We start from the raw sequence: 23,387 nt of genomic DNA on the forward strand, positions 1-23,387 counted from the left end.
ACAGGCTTCAGAGTAGTGAGGGCTAGTTACATCTTTTGGGGATCTGACCTCCATGGAGCTTCCATGGAGCTACATCCATTTACACCAGTTGGGGATCTGGCCCATGACGCAGTTTCCAATCCATATTCTTTGCCTGTGAACCCAACCAAAGAAGAGTAAAATGTTTGTAACCAACCTGCTCTTTTCTAGTGCTTCATCCATTGGAATTAGTCACAAGTATAACTTGTAAGAGTGACAGAGAAATTCATTCCCACTGAGGACAGAACTTTGGAAGAATTCCATGTTGTGCACATTTTCTGCATCAGATCTTCAACTTTTATTGGGATTAATAGCCCAAGTTTCTTTCTTTCTTTCTTTCTTTCTTTCTTTCTTAGTAGTTACATTTTTTTCCTTCCTCCAGACAACATTAAAATAAAAGGCTCCTTTGGCTGCAGATGCCCTGTTTAAAAATGTGTAATTTACACTAGACATTCATTTGAGAGAAATTGATGAAATACAAAGAGCCAGAGGGTATAAATCAGCCCTAGATCTATTGGTATCAATGGTTCCGACCCCCAGCTAGTTCAAACCAGGGTAGCTCCACTGGAGTGAATGGGTCAGAGCCCCAGTTTTTGTAAATCACCTCTAGCTGCCTTGGAGTCAAAGGGTCCAGATCTCTAAACAGCTGTTGTATAAATCAGCCCCAGACTCACTGAAGTCGATTAGACCAGTTCCTCAGTGACTGTAAATTGTCATAGTGCTATGGAACCAGGCCAGGTGACATGAGCTGAATATCTGTGCCCTGATGTCCAGCTTTTTGTTCTTCCTGTATCTGAGATTCTCATTGATGGACATCACAATTCCATTTCAATGCTCATGGAATACCAATAGTAGGATTAATAGAAACCTGCAAGATGGGTACCCAACTGGTAAATGAACTAATGAACAGTTTTACCATCACAGCAACACCCCTATATTTACATTTGCACCATGACTTCTGTTTAAATGTCCTTCTTTCTTAAAATAAAATAAAATAAAATAAAATAAAATAAAGACCTGCTTACTGAGATTCTTTTGAAATTTAATGTGCCTTAGGAGGGTGCAGGGTAGGGTTAGTGAGCTAAATTTGGGGTCATATGAGCTAAGGGTTGTGGAGATATGAGCCCAGTTACAAGTTCCTAGGTTTATTTGTTTTGTTCAAAGCTAGAGATTATACTATTGATGTGATGCAGGTCAAAATGGTCTCAATCTGTCAAATTTTACCCAATGTAGTGCATAGCCCCCACTAAATCTTTGAGGGACCCAAAATGAGAACGGAATTTAAGAAAATTGACATGTTTTATTGTGCCCTTTTGCCAATACAGAGGATTTCCATTCCCATAATTTCATATAGTTTAAAGCTCAGTTTTTGTAAGTGTACTAAAGCTGAATGGTTACTCGGATAGCTTTGAAATGTGGGTGCCTGAGGCAGGCATGGAGTAGCATTAGAGATCCAAATTTGTTGTCATTTGAGACAGAGTTATAAGCCCCTCCATAACTCCCAGTTTCCTTCTCCTGATTTGTATTGTTAAACTGTGAGGTACTAATGACTGGATCAATGGCAGACATCATTGAGATTGATGGCTGTAAATTCATTTTTCAATTAACAAAACTAACAATAAGTTAAGGACAAGCCCCCACCTTAGGCTTTGTTTACACTGCCACTTTTGTCAGTCAGGGTGTGAAAAAAACACCCCTGACCGACATAAGTTATACTGAGAAAAGTGGTAAAGGTAGTAAGGTCGTAAGTGTAGACATGGCAGTAAAGGTAAAAGCTGTAAGATCCATAATGTAGACATGGCCTAATCCTGTTTAATTACACTGGGTGAGTAAGAGGGGAAACAGCTCCATTAACTCTACTAGAGTTACTCTTTATTTACACCAGGATGAGGGTGAGAAGAAAGAGTCTCATTGAGTCCAGTGGAATTACTCCTGGTTTTCATGGGGGGAGGTGTCAGCATCAGTTACCAGTGTGTGAACACACAGTGATGCCATTAACTTCTCTCTGTTGGACCTGGAGTAAGTCAGCTTGGAAGCCTCAGCCCATGTTGTAGCCCTCTCCCCATTCCTAACTGTACAACGCTGGAATGGGTCACTTCATTTCCTTTCCATCCATAGAAATGTCCTGTGCTTGATGTAGTCACCTCTCCAGAGAATGGGGAAAAAATGAAACAACAAACTGTGAAGTGAAGAAATTTCCATGGAGAAATTTGCTCTAATGAACACACGGTGCGCACCTCTACGATCAAACCCTGGACCTGCTGAAGTCAGCTGTAGCATTGCTAGTGACTGCAGTGGGATCAGGACTGAGCCTTTCCTACTATGTAAGAGCTGAGGGTTGTGTGGCTGAAAGAAGATGACTATTTCTAGCAGGAAATTGCACATTAATTTGAGATGGGCCCAGCTCAGACATTAGGCTCTTTATTGGGATCCTCACTTATTCAAAGCTCAGGTGAGAGGGCTTAGGATGTGAGGTTCTGGTTCCTGACTAAGGCCCACTCCTGCAGAACCCACCTTTAATTTGACTTGCAACAACTGGCCTCTTTGATGGCTTTTTCTGTCTCCATGGAGAGACCATGTAATGAATGGGACTGGGAGCCCAACCTACCTTTTCCCATTTAAAGACATCTCTTCAGGTCTGGGTTGGTCCATGGTCTCCGCTGAGGCAGCTCATAGGGGGTTAATAGGTTCCAGTTTGGTTGGATGAGATGTTTAGTAGGTGCTTTCATGACATGTCCAGGGAGATGAGGCACAAATCCAATTTTTCACATAGGTCAGAAGGGGAAGACACCGTGGCACTGCTCACTGGATATGGGTTGAATACGTGACCTAGACGTGAAAGCAGTTCCTTCATCTTTTTTCTCCCAAGCCAGCACGTCCCATCCTGCATCAAGATGGCTACAGCATTCATGTGGACATGGGATGTGAACTGACACCTCCTCTCCTTTCATATATCCAGAGCTGGAAGCTAAGACCAGGGACTGTCCTGCACTCTAAAGATGCTTTATTGAGGAACAGAGAGACAAGGTGGGAGAGGTAATATACTTTATTGACTCAATTTCTATTGGTGAGAGAGACAAACTTTCGAGCTACACAGAGTTCTTTCTCAGGTGTGGGAAAGGAACTCAGAGTGTCCCAACTAAATACAAAGTAGAACAAATAGTTTGTCATAAGTAGTTTGCACATATTCAAAGGACTATGTAAGGTGAATTGTCCCGTTAACATCCCTGCAGTCATAGAAAAAATAACTGGATAGTGAGTAGAAAATAGCTCAACAGAATGGGCATAATGTATCCTAGGTACAAATTGCTGATTTCCATGGACAGGCACCAGGAATGGGTTTTGCCCTCTGGAGGGATCTGTAACAGACACTGCAGTATCCTGTACAATTACAGCAGAACCAAGAGGGTGTGGGTGCTGCATAATATGGAACAATACAGTGGACATTTGCTGCAGGATGTGAGCTATGACAAGGATTTTCAGAGTGGTTTCAGGGAAACAGGTGCCCAGTGCCCATTGTCTGAACAACGGGAGTTAGATGCTTAACTCTCTTAGATTCCTCAGAATATCCCAGGCTTAATATGCAGGATTTCTGTCATACTCTTATCTCCTATTTTTCTTAACATCACCCTACTTCTAAGTGGTCTGATGAGTAGTGCAAGGGTCAGAAGTCTGACATTTTTCAACAGATCACACAGAAGCACAGGTGGCAGCTGTGTGATCTTCCCCCACTCATGATTCCCTGGAAATGTGCTCCTACCCTGCCCTGGAGTGACCCTTTCTGTAGATGAAAGCCCATTCCCTCCTCCATATCCCTAAGGTCTTCATAGTAATGGACGGTAAGGGTGCAAATTATTGCCAGTAATGTTGATACTAGTGTGATGGGGAGACATCCTTTGGGAACTGGACAAAGATCCCTAGTGCATTTCATCCAGGCCATCCTGCAGCCTCCGAGATATCTTGAGGTCCCGCCCCATAACACAGCTCTCAGTGATGTCAACTGTTACTGAGGGAGCATCGTACATCAGAGACACTGTCCTAAAGCAAGTCTAATGCTTAGACCTGGTTATTTGTGGATTCAGCTCTATTGGTTTGCAGCAAGACTTTCCGTTGAGTCTTAATCAACTCTGTTATCACACAGTGGAGAGAGAGGAAGGGTCAAATGGTGTTCAAGACACTCAGGCAATGCCCACATCACCAGATACCTTCCTCTCCACTTTCTCAACTCTACTGGGCTTTGGCACCCATGTCTCCTGTTTAGCAAGTGCAGTTTAGTTGAGAGTGAGTTCCTCAATCAAGGTATGCCAAGCACAGTTCTGCTGCCCTTGATTCACACAACAAGGATACACAACCCTTTATTACCCCTGCCCCAATAACAAAGTGACTTGTGATCCAACACCAGCCAAAACTCATCATTTGGGCAAAGCATTCCCACCATGCTGTACACTTAGGCAGAGTGGGAGTGTGTGACAGTGTTCAGCAGGGTGCAACAATGAGACTGTGGGACTGCTTTGGCTGCAGAACTCATTAGGCCGGGGTGTCTCTCACAATGCTCTGCTAGTGACTAGCAGCAAACCTCTCCAGGTGCCATTACCACTCAGTCCAGCAGCATGTGAAGCCCCAAACTCAGGTAGATTACATGAATGCTTCCAGAGGCACTCGCGAATCACACAAAGAAAGGCACCAGCCAGATCCCCCCAGATCCCAGCCTTGTTCCTCAGAAATATACCGTCTTGGACTGCACAAGATTTTTTCTTGAGCATTGCAAGTTTATTAAATAATTCACCACTTACTTCAAAGGAAAGTAGACATGCACCAGCCTTTGTAACCTGAGCAGATTTACCAAACACTTCAGACTAACTCACCGGTAAGAATAAACATAAAAATAAGTTTATTGACTACAGAAGATACAATTTAAGTGATTATAAGTGATAGGCAGAGAGTCAGATAAGTTACCAAAAGAAAATAAAAGCTAAGCACGCAACTCTCAACCTTACTAGACACAGACAACATCTAGTTTAAGCAGTTTTTCTCAACCTACTCAATATTGCAGGTTGGTTACAGTCTTAGATACACAGACCTTTCCCTGTTAGGCCTGGGACCAGTCTCCTCAGCTCCAGCATTCCTGTTGGCCTGCATATCACAGTCCCTAGGATCTCCATCAGGGCTTTCTTATTCCAGCCCATCTTCTGTGTAATCTGTGGAAGAGGATTACAAAGGGATTTAAGCACCTAAAGATAGAAACAGGCACCTAGTGAGAATAATCAAAACTCCTAAGTAAGCCAGGTGGCTAAATCCCATGGGCATTCAGTGTGAGTTAGGCACCTAACCTGCTTAGGTGCTATTGGAAATCCCACTAGGCATCTATTAGAATAGGTAGGTGCCTAAATCCCTTTATAATCCTGGCCTCATGTCTATCTTCTCAAGTTCTAAAACCTGGGCTTCACTTGAACTTCAGAAACATTAAACATATCATTTGCAAAAGAGCCCATTGGAGCAAACCTTGGGTTTATACAACTGATACACAACAATCTGCAAACCTCTGCAATAGCAGACCATAATGGACTTTATCCAGGGAAATGTAGGTGTTATGGGGTTAGACAGCAGCTGAGCAGAGGTTTTGAGGATGTAAAATTTGGGCTTAGTCACCTAAATGCTTTTGCGGATCTAGCTCTCGGCTTCTGCTCAGAGTTGCTGGATTTGGACAGGTAACTTAGAGGCGAAAGCAGCAACTTTGCGAGCCAGCTTGTCTACAATGTTTGTAGCATCCCCATGGAAATGGAGTGTGAACTGAGACCTCATTGCCTTACAAATGTTCAGGGGGCTAAGGCCAAGGACACTCCTGCTCTCTAAAGTTTCTTTATTGGGGCACAATCTATTCCCAGGTCCTGCACAGCGTGGTGCACACAGCACGGTGTGCAAGGAACATAGCATCAGCCCAGGGATTCAGTTACTGAGAGCAACCAAAGCAATCAGATCATCAGACCAAGCAGGGAAGCCCCTAGGAAACAGGGGCAGCTCTAGGCACCAGCACAGCAAGCACCTGCTTGGGGCAGCCTATTTACAGGGGTGGCATGGGAGCTGAGAACCATCAGGAGTCTCTGGGAGTTGTAGTTCCTTGGTTAGCTCCCTGCCTATAGAGCCAGCCCTGGAGCAGGGAAAGAACTACATTTCCCAGCATTCCCTTGGCCACTACCAACCGGAAGGGAAGGAGGGCGGCTTGCTGTGAGTGGAGAGTTGCACTGTGAATGGCAGGGAGACCATATTTTAACATTCAAAAAACAGGACAGTCCAGGGGGAAGGAGCCCCACCCTGCCACCATCCACTCCCTCTGACTGCCTCCCACAGAAACCCCAACCCATCCACCATCCAACCCCCACCCAGCTCTCTGTCCCCTGACCACCTGCTCCTGGGACCCCTGCCCCTAACTGCCCCCCAGGACCCCACCCCCTGTCTAAGCGCTGCTGGTCCTTGTCCCCTGATTGCCCCCTCCTGGGACCCCTGCCCCTAGCTGCCCCCCGGACCCCACCCCCTGTCTAAGTGCTGCTGGTCCTTGTCCTCTGATTGCCCCCTCCTGGGACCCCTGCCCCTAGCTGCCCCCCGGACCCCACCCCCATCTAAGCCTCCCTTCTCTTTGCCCCCAACTGCCTCCTCCTGAGACTCCTCTCAACCCCCCGCAGGACCCCACCCTCTACCAGTCCCCTGATGAACCCCTAGGACTCCCTATCCAACTGCTGCCTGTCCCCTGACTGCCCCCGTGAACCTCTGACCCATCTAACCCCCCTTTTCCCTGCCCCTGACTGCCCCCAAAACCTCCGCCTCATCCAATGCCCCCTTCTCTCTGTTCCTTGACTGCACCCCCGGAACCTCCTACCCCTTCTCCAACCCCCCAGACCCCTTACCGTGCCACTCAGACCAGCGTGACAGCTGCTGCATACATGCTGCCATGCTCCCATGCTCCCCCGTGGAGCCCACAGCTCCCTCCCCCACCACACACACCCAGCACCTGCCTTCCAGATTTGAACACTTCAAAATTCGGGAGTGCTTAAGCTCAGTTTGGGCAGCTGTTACTTCATTTCTCCCAACTCAAATATACTGATCCACTGTAACTTGCTGTAGAAAAAGTAGGATAAAATTGAGCAAGAAATGCTTCTCAGTGATTATTAGGACTGTAATTGCTATTTTCAACAGCCATTGCCTTTTGTTTGTTTGTTTGTTTGTTTGTTTGTTTGTTTAAAAGGAAGACAGTGATATCACATTTGCAAATTCCCTAGAGAAAGAAAGAGTGGAACAAAAGAATAAAAAAGGCACCTCAACTTTTCCTCATTTATGGAGGACAGTCTTATAATATGCATCCAGATATCTTCCAGTCACACAAGCTGAAAATTGTTCCACTTTACTGCAGCTCTGTAACCCTGTGGGAACCAGTCTTGTCTGTGTTCTGTGCACATCCGTAATTCCTGCTGAATGACCTGTCCTGGGAGCGAGTTACCAGTGACCCAGGGCTGCGGCAGAAAGAGGTTGCCGGTGGGGGGGGAGAGCCCAGGACTGGGGCAGCAGGAGATGTGTGTGGGGGGAACAAGTGGGGGGGAAAAGGGGGAGCCCATGGCTGGGGCAGCAAAAGGGTATGTGGGGGGAGCCCAGGACTGGGATGGGGGGCAGCCAAATTTTTTTTTGCTTCGGGCGGCAAAAAACCTAGAGCCGGCCCTGCTAGGAAACCCCCATGAAGAGCACAGAACTGTGAATATTGCGACTGGGCATTAGCAGGGAAGAGAGTAGAAAACAGCTCAGTGGAAGGGACCCAATGTATCCCGGGTGCAAAATCACTGATTTCCTTGCAGAGGCTCCAGATATGGGCTTGGCCCTCTGGAGGAACCAGTGACTGAGTCTGCAGCTTCCTCTGCAATTAGAGCAGATACCAGGGGCTGTGGATGCTGCAGAATTTATAACCATACAGTGAACTTTTACTACAAGCCATGAGACGTGACAGTGATTTTCAGAGTGACTTCAGGGCATTATGTGCACAGCTCTTGCTGACTGCACAATGAGAGTTAGGCAGCTAACATCCTTACACCCCTTTGAATATCCCAGACTTAATATACAGAGATTTCAGTCTTGTCCCCTTGTATCCTCATTTTCTTTGCACAACCCTAACCCTAAGTAGCCAGATAATTAGCCGAAGTTTCTGAAGTCCGACATTTTTCAGTAGTACATATAGAAGCCAAAGTGGCAGCTGTGCGAGCTTCCCTCAGTCACCACTCTTGGACGTGTGCTTCTACCCTGCCCTGGAGGGACCCTTGCTGTATATGACAGAGGATTCCTTTCTGCATACTCCTGGACCTCTTTATAGTAATGGAGCACAAGAGAGTATATATATTTCTAGTGATGTTGACGTTTGTGTGGTGGAGACACGTCTTCTAGGAACCGCACAAAGATCCCTAGTCCATTTCTTAAGGCCACCATAAAGCCATCACAAGGTACAAACTTTGATGCTTATGCAAACATAATTAATAGCGGCCTGGTGGGGGAATGATCCCTGTTTACCCCTAAGCAGCAATGAACGCAAGAGTGGCTGTTGAACACTGCAAAGCTCAGGGATGGATGTTTCTGTCTGGCCAAGGATGAAGAGAGGAGCCATTTGTGAAATCTGACAATAGGTCATTTTCCACTTGACAAAGCCCTCAGCTGACATTTTTAAAGAGGCCTCATTTCCAAAGCTGCCCAGCTACTACTGACTGTCAGATATCTGATGAATAACGGCCTTTCACTTACACCCTGCTGGGACCAGATTGTTCTGCATGATCTAGAGGTAAGGTGGTCCCTATCTCAGCTGAAATGGGAGCAGCCCTATATTTTAAAACCTCAAACTCATGAGTGTTTGGCCCTGGGGTCTGTGTGTGGCAGGTTTTAAAGAGACAGGGCCATTTGTAGAACCCATTTCTGGATATGGCTGCAGTTTATAAAGCTTTTCAGTGTCAGGAAGGGCTCAGGAATAGTGTTTTGGGATCTATCTCCAGTCTTCTGAGATGATATTGTTAAAGCCTCTTAGGGGATATCAGACAGTCAGGACTAGATTCACAGAAGGAATTAGGGTCTGATTTTTTAAGATATTTAAGCATCTAGTGGGACTTTCAAAAGATTCTTTCATTTCAATCAGATTTAGGTACCTAAATGCTTTTGAAAATCCCACCAGGACACCTAAATGCCTTTGAAAATCTTGCCCTTCGGTATCCTAATGCTGAACGTTGCAGCACCTAACTTTTAGGCACTTCGAAAATCACCATGATTCACAAAGCCTGTGTTCAGAGCCCAGGCTCCCTGTTCAGTGAATGGGGAGAGGTAAACACCTAAATGGGATCCACAGTTGCCAGCTTGCGGTGGGGAGGTGCCTAACCTCACCAATGGGAGATGATGACTAGATGGGTGTGTGCCAAGCCCGCTACCTCACAGAGATAGTTGCCTAAATCAAGCTGGCGGGTGGCACCTATCCCTGTTTGTGATCCATAACTGGGAACCCTCTCCTTGGAGTCAGGCACCTATCGTGTTTTGTGTGACAAGGAGAAGGCCCTTCTGTTTAACTTTTAGCCGAGTGGTTAGGGTACCTACCTGGCATGGGGAACAACCCGAGTCCAAGTCCCCACTCTGCCCCAGGAGGAGAAGAGATTTGAAGAGGCATCTGCCACCTTTTGGGTGAGTGTCCTAACTACTGGGCAGTGGGATATTCCAATGTGGGGCTCCCTCAAGCTCTCCTGTTCAAGCTGTTCCACTTTGGATTAAACAATTGAAGAATTATTGAGTCAGAGAGGGAGATAGAGAACATGAGAATTATCTTGTAGCCTGGTGGTCAGAGCACTCACCTGGGAGAGCCAGTGTCCAGTTGATCTCTCTCTCTCTCTACTCATTCATTGGTGTGGTGCCGAAGGTCACTGACATGTCAGGTCTCAGAATCCTAATTATTGAAAGAAGCCAGAAGGGGAGAGTAATTCCAGTGCACCAATTGCAGGGCTTTAGTTGACTGGGAAAGGAGAGAAATGGAGACAGTGTCAGAGTCTGGCACCAGTCTGGTGTTAGCCTTAAGCACAATCCATATCCCTAACCCATATACATCAGAGACTTAAGCATGAGCTTACCTTTAAACCTTCAATGGGGCCATTCATATGATTAAAGTTAAGAACATGCTGAAGTGGCTGTGAAATTAGGACCATTGTACAGAATGTTGAAAGGGAGTGAGTTTTAAATTCATAATCATGAGTGTTTGGAGCAGATCCTCAGCTGGCATGAATTCTGAGAGATCTATTGACTTCAATAGAGCTATGACAATATAAATCAGCTGAGGATCGGCCTAAGGATCCCAACTGTGATACCTCCATTTGCTCAGAGAAGCAAACCAGAGCAGGCTAAAAATGTATCCAGTCAAAACAGTTTAAAGTTCAAACACTAAGTGCGTTAGGATGAGCTGTTTGTAAATTAGCGATGGAGTAAGATGCAGTCATACAAAATCTTTGCTAAATAATGTTTAATAGGGAGCGCTTATAAGAAAATCATGATCGGGACAAAGACAACCATTAAGAGGAAAAGAAGAACAATAATTTCTATAGATTATCATTATCTAGCTAGCTAATATAATTCACAATCAAATAGAAATCTATCATTATGATTAAATGAGGTTGTGTATTAGGAGAAGGAATGGTCCTGTCTGTCTGTTTCTCTATTTAATCACATATTCTGCTTTTCTTTGTCATATTTGTATTGTACACAACCATGCACAAAGATCATCTTCTAATACTAATAACAGGCCAACTTCTGAGATCATTTCTCAGTTTGAATGTGAGTAGATGCACATGGGATGGCGTATGGAACACCAGAGCACTGCACTTACACCAGGGCTAGAACAAAATGACCCCAGACAAGATCTTACACTGGTGTTCATGTCACTACTGAGTGTAGACCAGAGACTTTGGCCCAGAAACTCATCAGTATTAAACTACATTGGAGCTGGTCTAGCTGAGTTGAGAAATCCGACCCTTATATCTCTGTCACACTCGCTTTCTCCAAGGTGCTGTCAGGCAAATTTGGATCCTTGTGTATAGAGGCTATTGGTCAAATCCTGATCTCTTTGAAGTGAGGGACTAAACCCCAGTCACTTCCATGGAATCCAGATTTGGCCTCATTATTCCGAGTCAGATTTTCTTTAGGAAACTCTGGAAAAAGCTTTTCTTTAAAACAGCCTTTCCACCCCTGAAAGAATAAAACAGTTTTTACATATTCATTTCAGTAGGAACTAGGCCATGAAGAAACTTCTTTTTCTCTCTTTTCTCACTGTGGGGAGCAAACCTTCAGTTCGCTTAGAAACTCCCATCAAAGAGATGACATATGGACAGTCCCAAGAGAGGACAAACATTGAAAATCCTGTCTCACCAAACACTCACCATCTTCCCAGGCCTTTCCACCTTAAAATTCTCCTAAAACAAAGAAACAAACCAAACCACCAACCAAACAGTTAAGCAAAAATAAGCAAAAAATCTAACAAACACACACACACACACACACAAATAAACCAAAAACACAAAAACCAAATTCATTGATACTTCAATCTGAGTTTTTATCCCAAAATATAGGATAAGCCAGAGACCTCACTATGGACTGTGCTATGGCTACTGATTTTATAGGCAATGGTATCTGATAGCATGGTGATAGGTAGCAGTATATGATAGATAGATTTCAATCATATTTACATTGCTGTAAACCAATAGAAACTCCTTTTTTTCTTGTCAAGTTTGTATATATTTTTACAAGTGAAAATACCCAATTCTGCATAAACAGACTGCACAGTATTTTCTCATGGAGGAAATAATGTCACCAGCTAATTATATTTATAAAGAAACATAGAATGAAATTGCTACTGAAGGAGAAATATGGACATTTTGTCCTTAGTGATTAACCTCCAACCTATCCATTTACTCAGAGCACCTTTGATCTCTTTGTTTCTCATGCTGTAGATGATTGGATTCATCATTGGTGGCAACACAGAATAGAGAACAGCCACCATGAGATCCAGACCTGATGTTGAGCTGGAGGTGGGTTTCAGGTGGGCAAAGGCAGCAGTGTAAAGCAACAAGAAGACTACAAAGAGGTGAGGGAGGCAGGTTGATAGGGCTTTATGCCGGCCCTGCTCAGAGGGGATTCTCAGCACTGTTTTGAAGATCTGAACATATAACACAATTATGAAAACAAAGCAGCTTGAGACAAAGCACAGACTAAAGATGAGAAACCCAACTTCAGTGATGTGTGAGTCAGGGCAGGCAAGCTTGAGTAGCTGAGGGATTTCACAGAAGAACTGATCCACCATGTTGCCTCCACAGAAAGACATTGCAAACATGTTCCCAGTGTGCAGTATAGAATTGAGACTACCACTGATCCAGGCACTGACTGCCATTTGGACACAAGCTCTCCTGTTCATCACTGTCTCATAGTGCAGTGGCTGACAGATGGCAACGTATCAGTCATATGCCATGATGGTCAGTATGGCAAAATCTGCTGAACCAAAGAATAAGAAAAAAAAAGACTTGGGTGACACATCCAGAATAAGAAATGGATCTTGTGTTCATGATGGAATTGGCCATGGATTTGGGGATGGTAACAGAGATGGAGCCCAGGTCTATGATGGACAGATTCATCAGGAAGAAGTACATGGGGGTGTGAAGATGGTGGTCGAGGGCTATGGCTGTGATGATGAGAAGGTTCCCCAGCAGGGACATCAGGTAAAGCACTAGAAACATCGTGAAATGTAAAATCTGCAGCTCCCGAACATCAGAGAATCCCAGAAGAAGGAATTCAGTCACAGTACTTTGGTTGGACATTTTCTTCCTCAGTATGTCGTGTGATGGCTGTGGAGGGAATAAGAAGGACAATGGTCAGGATTACAGTGACAGAGAGAATGTCTCTGATTCCCCTTTCCCTAGTATCTCATTATATGAATGTCAAAGGGGCAGAGGACTCATCCCTTACAATGACTTGGTATTCTTAGTGCTCCTCACCTCTGACAATCAGAGTCACATTACCACAGTACTGTAAATTGTGTCAGCTCCTTTAAAGTCAATGCAGCTTCGTCACTTTATCTCATTTGAGGATTTGGCCTCTGGTGTGGCTTGATAAAATGCAGATGTAACAAAGCACACGCCAAATCCAGCCATTCTTGCTATTGCAACCATCAACAAGCTCACAACTTGGGTATGAAACTGATGAACTAAAATTCTAACCCAGCCTAATTCCCCCTTTGTAGGGTAATATGACACAGAATCATCCAGAATCGTAAATAGCAGATCATGTGTAATTTTTCTAGCCTGAGCCCTGTGCCTAGATGGCCGACTCCCTGCTCCCAAATTGATTTATGGCACCAGCTCCCAGCAGCATTTCTGCCTGCGTCTAACAATTGACTAGTAGTAAATGTTGTATCATTTACTATGTGTTGTGCGATGCACTGGCTGTCAGGACACCTGGGCTCTGTTCTTGTCTCTGCCAGTGACCTGCTGTGTGACCTTGGACCCATCATTTCTCCTCTTTCTGCCTCTATTTCAAACACCCACCGCCCCTTCTCTGCCGTGTCTACTAGGACTGTAAGAGCTTTCGGAGAGGAGCTGTGGGGCAGATTGTTAAAGGTATTGAGGGACCTAGTGCAATTCTCAAAAGCATCAGGGCCCCACCCTGCCTTGAAATCAATGAGTTGTGAGCTCCTAGATGCTTCTGAAAATCCCACTAGGCACCTAAATCCCTTTGGAAATGTAGCCCCATGTCTTACTCTGTTTATGTTCTGCACATCCATTTACACAATTTATACTCAGCCGGCAGCAGTGTGGAGCTAGGCCAAGAGCTCTGAGTTCTACTCCCTGTGAGTTCCCGTATGTCCTTGAATGGTGGCAGGATAGGGAGGCTTTGGCTGCCCGGTTCAGCTCTAAACCAGGGTTTAAAGGAGCTAGTCTGTATAAAACATAATCTGTGTTCTGCTGACTTTACTGTTTATTCAGCTGTTACCTCCTCACAACTTTCCCTTTGAAAGAGAAATCACACAGCTGCTGCAATAGAATAAATGGGTGTGAAATCAGGCTCTTAGCAGGCAATATTAATGTTCCTCAATTTATTTAACATTTAAGGCTGGCTGGAAATTTTCTGCTGTGTTCTTTTTAATGGAGATTGGTTTTTTAGCTAAACAACAACAAATCTCAGAATCTGTCTGCTTTTCTCAAACATTTTGGGATTGTTTTGAAAAAAAAATGGAGAACTGAAAAAACCAAACTTTTTTGAGTTTTGAGATAAGAATAGTTTTTAGCAGAAACTTTTCAATTGCCAAAAACTGAGGGGAAAATGGATTTTGGGTTTTTAGTGAAAAGTAAACATTTTCCTGAAGGGAGGAAAACTTCGAGTCAGCAGTAAGTATCTCATTTAACTGATAGTAAAGATCTTAACCAGTTTGTATTCTAGTTCATATTCATCATCTTAATTTTCTCTGGTATGTTGATCTCCCAACATATTTAATTGTAATAGCAAACTTACTGTACCAGTCTTTGTGGATTTCTTCCCAACAGAAGACACATTCAGTCATCCAGCACCAGGATGTTTTGGTCAATATCTATCTATAGACCAGAATCTAGAAGCTAATGGCACAAGTATCTGAGAATCCTTTCACCTCTCATTGTGCAATTGAACTAGACTCAAACCGGTAGCTCTCTGCAGACGAACTGTGCATATCTGGCTTTGAGCTGTGCTGGCATTAAAGGACTGATGCTGTGGGAAGGTGATTTATCCATGTCTATTTCCTCATGCCCTGGAGCCCAGCACAGCTCAGAAGCAGAGACCCAGAGGCCAGGGCACAGAAACAAAGGTTTTAAAGTCAAAAAGTGATAAAGCAATCCTGACCCTCTAGTCTGACCCCAGCATAACACAGAGCACATGATCTACAGCAGGGTTCCCTGATTCCAGCCAAACTTCTGTGTTATCTGTGGGCCAGGATTAAAAGACGGAGACAGGCACCTTCTGGGATTTATCAATGCTTCTAAGTGAGCCAGATGGCTAAATCCTGTGAACATTCAGTGGGAGTTAGGCATCTGACCTGCTCAGACGCTATTGTAAATCCCACAAGGCACCTTTCACCTTCTTTAGGTGCTTAAGCCCTTTGTAATCCTGGTCCTGTGTCTATCTTGTTAACTACCAAGACCTGGAAATATGGGCTTTAGTCCCATTTACCTGCTGTATGTCCTTTGGCAGCACTGAGCTAGACTGGCTTTAACTAGTGGGTCAACTCTGAGCCGAAAGCTGCTAGTGCGCAGAAAACATAAACTGTGGCTATCAGCTCTGCTGCTCAAGTCAATTTTTCCCTTTCAGTAACAGTCTCTTTGACATAGAAACAAACTCAGTTTCAAGAGAAAAAATGGTTTTGAAACTATGGTATTATTGAACAGCACTAATGTTCCCTACCCTTGTTCAAAGCTCCATTTCAAACTAGAGATGGTTGGAAATTTAGATTTTTAAAAAAATTTTTTAAAAAATTTTTTGTAGTAGTAGGAAAATGAGTTTTTGAACTAAACAAAGATGTTTAGGGAAAGTATCTCCTATACTCAGATTTTTGTTTTGTTTTGTTGAAATCTGCAAATCCCAATATTCTTTGGTTTGCAACGTACAATTTCCAGTTTACAGTAGTTTTTAGCTTAAAATAAATTAGTTTTTGGTTGGCAAACCCTGCAAACATTTCTGATTTCTGATGCAAAGTGAAAATTATCCACTTTGTTTTTTTTCTTGACTGAATCTAGATGACTGACAAGACTGAGAGTTAAATTCTTAGAGTTCAAATTGTAAATTATTTAGGTTCTTACTTTCTGCTGGAAAGAAATCTGATAGGCTCTAGATGTTTGATAATAAAAGTCTTAAAGAGTTTGAATTACAATTCATGTATCTAGTATTAAATTTGTCTCTATATTAATACCTTCACATATATAATTGAAAGCAAAATTGATCCTCCAGCGCCAGGATTCTTTGGTCATCTCTGTCTCATGCTCTCATCACTGTATTATCCAGCAGCAGTTTCCATGTCCCTTTGGTGGATTTCCTGCGTCTCTCTGCAGTTCCTAGCAGACAGGGATCCACTCCACAGATGGGTGCTCTCTGCTTGCCTCCTTGGACAGGTTTGACTGAGAGACGAAGGACTAAATGAGTTCAGAGACCGAAAACTCCTCCCAGCTCTAGAGTTGATCCTGGCTCGTGCAGGGTTCAAACATAGTCACAGCCCAGGATCTCCCTGCTCTGGGGCTAAATCGTTGAATCCCGCCTCCAAGGCTTTAAGCCCAGCTCTGATCTCACCCCTGGAGCAAACCACCCTGACAACCTGCCCCACTCTAACCCCACAGAGGGAGAACAGCACCCACCCTGGATCTCACATGACAGAAGCATCTCTTGAAGGACCCTTGGTTAAAATCCAGGCAGGGCAGAGGCCCAGAGTATGTCCTAAGGTGTTTGCAAAATAAAACTGGGATTACTAACACAGATACATGATCTACAATAGCTAAGAGCCTAGTGGCTCCAGAATCTCAGCTGGCCTGGAATAGCCTGGTCCTTCATTAACACCACGTAATCACTTCTGGGTGAGCAGAGATTTTTTTTTCCTTCCTGCATCGTATCAGCAGCTCTTGAGATGCATCCGGTAGAGAAACCCACAGCTCAGGCTGCCCTGTCTGCTTGAAGTCAGTCACCAAGAGGAAACTAGAGATGAAGACTAAAAACTAAGGGCCAGGTCATGAGCTTGTGTCAATCGTTACACTTCCATTGAGTTCATGGCAGTTTGGACTATTTATGCCAAATGGGAATCTGGGCCTTTGATTTCCATTGAGTGATGTCAATTTACATCAGCTGGGGATCTAGCCCATTACACACTCATAAATCCATATTTTTTGCTTGCCAATCTGATATGAAGCTGATTCAAGAGTTCTGAACCAGTCTGCACTTTCTTAGCTCTTTGCCCCATGAGTTTAATTACAAGTGTAACTTTTAATGGTGACGGAGAATGGTTCAGTCCCACTAGGGATAGAGCCTTGGAGGAATTCAGTGTTGCACAGTTTTCAAGTATCTGATCTTCAACTTCTGTTGGGATGATTGGCCCAGAATCAATCTTTCTTTCTTTCATTCTTTCTTTCTTTCTCAGCCATTATATTAATTTTTCTCTTACTACAGATAGCACTAAACTAAAAAACTCAGTGGAGACACATCTTTTAGGAACCGTACAAAGATCACTAGTCCATTTCTTAAGGCCACCATGAAGCCATCACATGGCACAAACTTTGATGCTTATTGTTGGGATATAAATATTCAGGCCTGTCTGCAGAGCCATATACTTTAAGAATTTAGGTATATTCTTATCACTTATCTAGTTATAGAGATATAAAAGAAAGAATAAAAAATCACTATCTGTCTGTGTAATGGCCTTCTCTTACTGTCATGGTCTGAGGCCCTGTTTAGTCATATTGAAATAAGGCAATCTGAGGCTGTTAGGAAGATGATCCAATCTATCACCTGCAGAGAAAGGGAAGAGCCTAGAAGATGTAAAAGGAAACTTAGTTTGATAGCATCCTGTCTGGTAAGAACTCACGTATCAGTAGACACAGCTGGAAAACCCTTATGTCTTTATAGATGTAGTTGTAAACTCCTCACTTCTGTATTGTTTTGTATGTTTATTTGCATGGTTTTAGTCTGGTTCTGTGATTGCTTCTGTCTGCTGTATAATTAATTTTGTTGTGTGTAAACCAATTAAGGTGGTGGGATATAATTGTTTAAAAAATCATGTTACAATATGTTAGGATTGGTTAGTTAAATTTCAGTAAAATGATTGGTTAAGGTATAGCTAAGCAGAATTCAAGTTTTACTATATAGTCTGCAGTCAATTAGAAAGTGTATGAGGGGTATTGAGAACAGGGACTGGGGATGGGGGAATTGGGATCATGTTTTGCTAAAGGAGAAAATGGGAATGGGGAATGGGAATCATAGAATATCAGGGTTGGAAGGAACCTCAGGTGATCATCTAAGTCCAACCTCCTGCTCAAAGCAGGACCAATTCCCAACTAAAACATCCCAGCCAGGGCTTTGTCAAGCCTGACCTTAAAAACCTCTAAGGGAGGAGATTCCACCACCTTCCTAGGTAACCAATTCCAGTGTTTCACCACTCTCTGAGTGAAAAAGTTTTACTTAATATCCAACCTAAACCTCCCCCACTGCAACTTGAGACCATTACTCCTTGTTCTGTCATCAGATACCACTGTGAACAGTCTAGATCCATCCTCTTTGGAACCCCCTTTCAGGTAGTTGAAGGCTGCTATCAAATCCCCCCTCATTCTTCTCTTCTGCAGACTAAATAATCCCAGTTTCCTCAGCCTCACCTCATAAGTCATGTGCTCCAGCCCCCTAATCATTTTTGTTGCCCTCCACTGGACTCTTTCCATTTTTCCACATCCTTCTTGTAGTGTGGGGCCCAAAACTGGACACATTACTCCAGATGAGGCCTCACCAATGTCGAATAGAGGGAAAGATCACATCCCTCGATCTGCTGGCAATGCCCCTACTTATACAGCCCAAAATGCCCTTAGCCTTCTTGGCAAAAAAGGCACACTGTTGACTCATATCCAGCTTCTCGTCCACTGTAAACCCTAGGTCCTTTTCTGCAGAACTGCTTCCTAGCCATTCGGTCCCTAGTCTGTAACAGCGAAAGGGATTCTTCTGTCCTAAGTGCAGGACTCTGCACTTGTCCTTGTTGAACCTCATCAGGTTTCTTTTGGCCCAGTCCTCTAATTTGTCTAGGTCTCTCTGTATCCTATCTCTAAGCTCCTGCGTATCTACCACTCCTCCAAGTTTAGTGTTATCTGCAAACTTGCTGAGAGTGCAGTCCACGCCATTCTCCAGATCATTAATGAAGATATTGAACAAAACTTGCCCCAGGACCGACCCTTGGGGCACTCCGCTTAAAACCGGCTGCCAACTAGACATAGAGCCATTGATCACTACACATTGAGCCCAATGATTTAGCCAGCTTTCTATCCACCTTGTAGTCCATTCATCCAGCCCATACTTCTTTAACTTGCCAGCAAGAATACTGTGGGAAACCGTATCAAAAGCTTTGCTAAAGTCAAGGAATAACACATCCACTGCTTTCCTCTCATCCACAGAGCCAGTTATCTCCACATAGAAGGCAATTAGGTTAGTCAGGCATGACTTGCCCTTGGCGAATCTATGCTGACTGTTCCTGATCACTTTCCGCTCCTCTAAGTGCTTCCAGAATTGATTCCTTGAGGACCTGCTCCATGATTTTTTCCGGGACTGAGGTGAGGCTGACTGGCCTGTAGTTCCCCAGATTCTCCTTCTTCCCTTTCTTAAAGATGGGCACTACATTACCCTTTTCGAGTCATCCAGTACCTCCCCTGTTCTCATGAGTTTTCAAAGATAATGGCCAATGTCTCTGCAATCACATCCGCCAACTCCTTTAGCACTTTCGGATGCAGCGCATCCGGCCCCATGGACTTGTGCTTGTCCAGTTTTTCTAAATAGTCCCAAACCACTTCTTTCTCCATAGAGGGCTGGTCACCTCCTCCCCATGCTGTGCTGCCCAGGAATGGAAGCAAGGACACAGGCAAGGCTCTGTGGTGTCAGAGCTGGGAAGGGGGACACTGAGGAACGAAACTGAAATCATGCTTGCTGGAAGTTCACCCCAATAAACCTCGAATTGTTTGCACCTTCGGACTTCGAGTATTGTTGCTCTCTGTTCATGCAAGGAGGACCAGGGAAGTGAGAGGGGAAGGAATAAGCCCCCTAACACTTATTCCAACATAGTCACTAGTGGCCTAGCAGGGGAATGGTCCCTGTGTACCCCTAGACAGCAATGAACACAAGGCTGGCTGCTGAACACTGCAAAGCTCAGGGATGGATGTTTCTGTTGGCCAAGGATGAAGACAGGGGCCATTTGTAAAATCTGACAATAGATCATTTTCCACTTGACAAAGCCCTCAGCTGGCATTTTCAAAGTGGCCTCATTTTCAAAGCTGCCCGGCTACCACTGACTGCCCGATATCCCATGAATAACAGCCTTTCACTTATACCCTGCTGTGACCATATTGTTCTGCATGATCTAGAAGTGGGATGGTCCCAGCTGAGATGTGAAAAGGCCTATATTTTAAAACTTCAAACTCATAAGTGTTTGGTCCTCGGGTCTGTGTCTGGCTGATTTTATAGGGACAGGACCGTTTGTAGAACCCATTTCTGGGTATGGCTGCAGTTTACAAAGCCCTTCAGTGTCAGGAAGAGTTCAGGAATAGTGTTTGGGATCTATCTCCAGCCTTCTGGGATTATATTGTTAAAACCTCTTAGGGGATATCAGACACTCAGGGATAGATTCACAAAAGGAATTAGGGCCTGATTTTTTAAGGTATTTAAGCATCTAGTGGGACTTTCAAAACAATCTTTGATTTCAATCAGATATAGGTACCTAAATGCTTTTGAAAATCCCACCAGGACACCTAAATGCCTTTGAAAATCTTGCCCTTCAGTATCCTAATGCTGAACGTTGCAGCACCTAACTTTTAGGCACTTAGAAAATCACCATGATGCACAAGGCCTGTGTTCGGAGCCTAGGCTCCTTGTTCAGAGAATGGGGAGAGGTAAACACCTAAATGGGATCCACAGTTGCCAGCATGTGGTGGGGAGGCACCTAACCTCACCAATGGGAGATGATTACTAGATGGGTGTGTCCCTCACAGAGATAGTTGCCTACATTGAGCTAGTGGGTGGTGCCTGTCCCTGTTTGTGATCCATAACTAGGAACCCACTCCTTGGAATCAGCACCTATGGTGTTTGTGTAACAAGGAGTGGGTCCCCGTTTTACTTTTAGCCCAGCGGCTAGGGTACTTACCTGGCGTGGGGAACAAACCCAGTTCAAGTCCCCACTCTGCCCCAGGAGGAGAAGGGATTTGAAGGGGGATCTGCCACCCAGTGTCCTAACCACTTGGCTGTGGGATACTCTGATGTGGGGCTCCCTCAAGCTGTTCAAGATGTGCCACTTTGGATTAAATAATTAAAGAATCATTGGGTCAGAGAGGGAGAGAGAGAGAACATGTGAATTACCTTGTAGCCTGGTGGGTCAGAGCGCTCACCTGGGAGACCCAGTGTCCAGTCCCCGGCTCCAACAACTCTTTAATTATTTATCCAGAGTGGAACAGCTTCAACTGGAGTGACTGTGGGAGCCTCACATCAGAATACCCCTCACACTGATGACATGGACAGTGGCATTGCATCCTTTCTATGTGCAAGTCCTTGTCAATGTTGATCTCTGTCTCTGTACTCCATTCATCGGTGTGGTGCTAAAGTGACTAACACATCAGGTCCCAGAATCCTAATTATTGAAAGAAGCCAGAAGGGGAGAGTAATTCCAATGTACCAATTGTAAGGGTTTAGTTGACTGGGAAAGGAGAGAAATGGAGACAGTGTCAGAGTCTGGTACCACTTTGGTTTTAGCCTTAAGCCCTATCCATATCTCTAACCCATCTTGTAGTCCATCGATCCAATGATGACAAATCTGAGCAAATCATCTATTGTTGGTCTCATGGTGTGCCCTCTGATGGCTATACAAGCCAATTCTAGAGGTGCACATTTTGCTACAGATGGTGCATGGGAAGTTCGCAGTCACTGGGCTGTGTGCTGCTGGTGCTCTGTGACGTCGTTCATGCGCCTCTTGTAGACACCGGCAGCGGTCTTCCTCAAAGGTGATGCAGGTATTTCTGACTGTTGCATGCCACTATGTTCTGTTGCTGGTGGCGTCTTCAAGGTCCCTGGGCTTGATACTGCTATACTGCAGATTGGCTTTGATGGTGTCCTTGTAACGTTTTCGTGGACGACCTATATGCCGGATGCCCTGGGAGAGCTCACCATAGAGAAGCTGGCGGGAGATTCTGTTGGCATCCATGCAGCTGACATGACCGGTCCAACGTAGCTGTGACTTCATGATCATCATTTCGATGCTTGTCATCTGGGCTCTCTCGAGGACTTCAAGATTGGGCACTTTGTCTTGCCAGCGGATTTTCATGATGTTGCGGAGGCAACGCATGTGGAATGCTTCGAGCTGCTTGATGTGACGCCTATATAGTGTCCATGTTTCACACCCGTACAAAAGAGATGAAAGAACAGCAGCTCTGTACACAAGCAGTTTGTTGACATCCGGATGTTGTGGTGGTTTAAAACTTTGACACGCAGATAGCCAAGTGCCTGGCTTGCTTTGTATATTCATGCATTGATCTCATTATCCCGTGATCCATCACTGGATATGACACTACCCAGGTATTTAAAGTTCTCCACTACTTTAAGCTGAGTGCCATCAATGGAGATACTTGGGACAGAAGCATTTGATCCAGATACAGGTTGATGGAGAACATCTGTCTTTCTGAGGCTGATAATTAGGCCGAAGAGTTGTGAGGCCTTGGCAAACTTGTTGACAATGTGCTGAAGATCATTTTCAGTGTGAGCCATGAGAGCACAGTCGTCGGCAAAGAGTGCCTCAAGAAGGAGTTTCTGCACTGTCTTAGTCTTTGCATTCAAGCGACGGAGGTCAAAAAGTGAACCATCGGGCCGGTATTTCAAATATATACCTCGATCCAGATCTTTTATTGCATGGTTTAGGACGCCTGCAAAGAACAGGTTAAATAAGACAGGAGCGAGAACACATCCTTGTTTCACGCCATTGGTGATATTGAAGGGGGCAGATGTGGCTCCATCAGACATACTTCGCCTGTCATGCTGTCATGAAAAAGGTGTATAATCTGGACAAATTTTCTTGGGCAGCCAAGTCATGTTAGAATAGTCCAAAGGACTTCCCTGTTGATGGTATCAAACGCCTTTGTCTGATCTATGAAGACCGCATAAAGGTGCATGTTCTGTTCAATGCACTTCTCTTGTATTTGTCTGACAGCAAACACCATGTCAATGTGCTCCGGCCAGGTCGAAAAACACATTGACTTTCAGGTAGATTTGCCTCAGAAATACTGGCTATTAGGTGGTTCAAGATGATGCAGGCTATGATTTTCTCTCCAACGGAGAGGAGGGATATGCCTCTATAATTTCCACATTCTGCTTTGCTGCCTTTGTTCTTGAAAAGAGAGACAATAGTAGCATCACGGAGGTCCTGTGGTATGTTTTCATCCTCCCAGATGCTGATGATCACGTTGTGTAATGCTGCTAGTGCTGCTGAACCTGCTGCTTTGTATATCTCTGCTGGTATCCCATCTTTTCCAGGAGCTTTTCCTGAACTCATCTGGCTAACAAGCTTTCTTAATCTCATCTATAGTGGGCAGAGT

At 44.4% G+C, this 23,387-nt stretch overlaps 1 pseudogene; it reads right to left on the bottom strand.

Moving 5' to 3' along the window:
* Positions 1-11,884: 11,884 nt before the first annotated feature.
* Positions 11,885-16,373, bottom strand: LOC127032491 (olfactory receptor 14A16-like; annotated as a pseudogene).
* Positions 16,374-23,387: the final 7,014 nt, after the last annotated feature.

The sequence above is a fragment of the Gopherus flavomarginatus genome, chromosome 12 (genome assembly GCF_025201925.1).
Source record: "Gopherus flavomarginatus isolate rGopFla2 chromosome 12, rGopFla2.mat.asm, whole genome shotgun sequence".
In the NCBI taxonomy this organism is placed as follows: domain Eukaryota; kingdom Metazoa; phylum Chordata; order Testudines; family Testudinidae; genus Gopherus; species Gopherus flavomarginatus.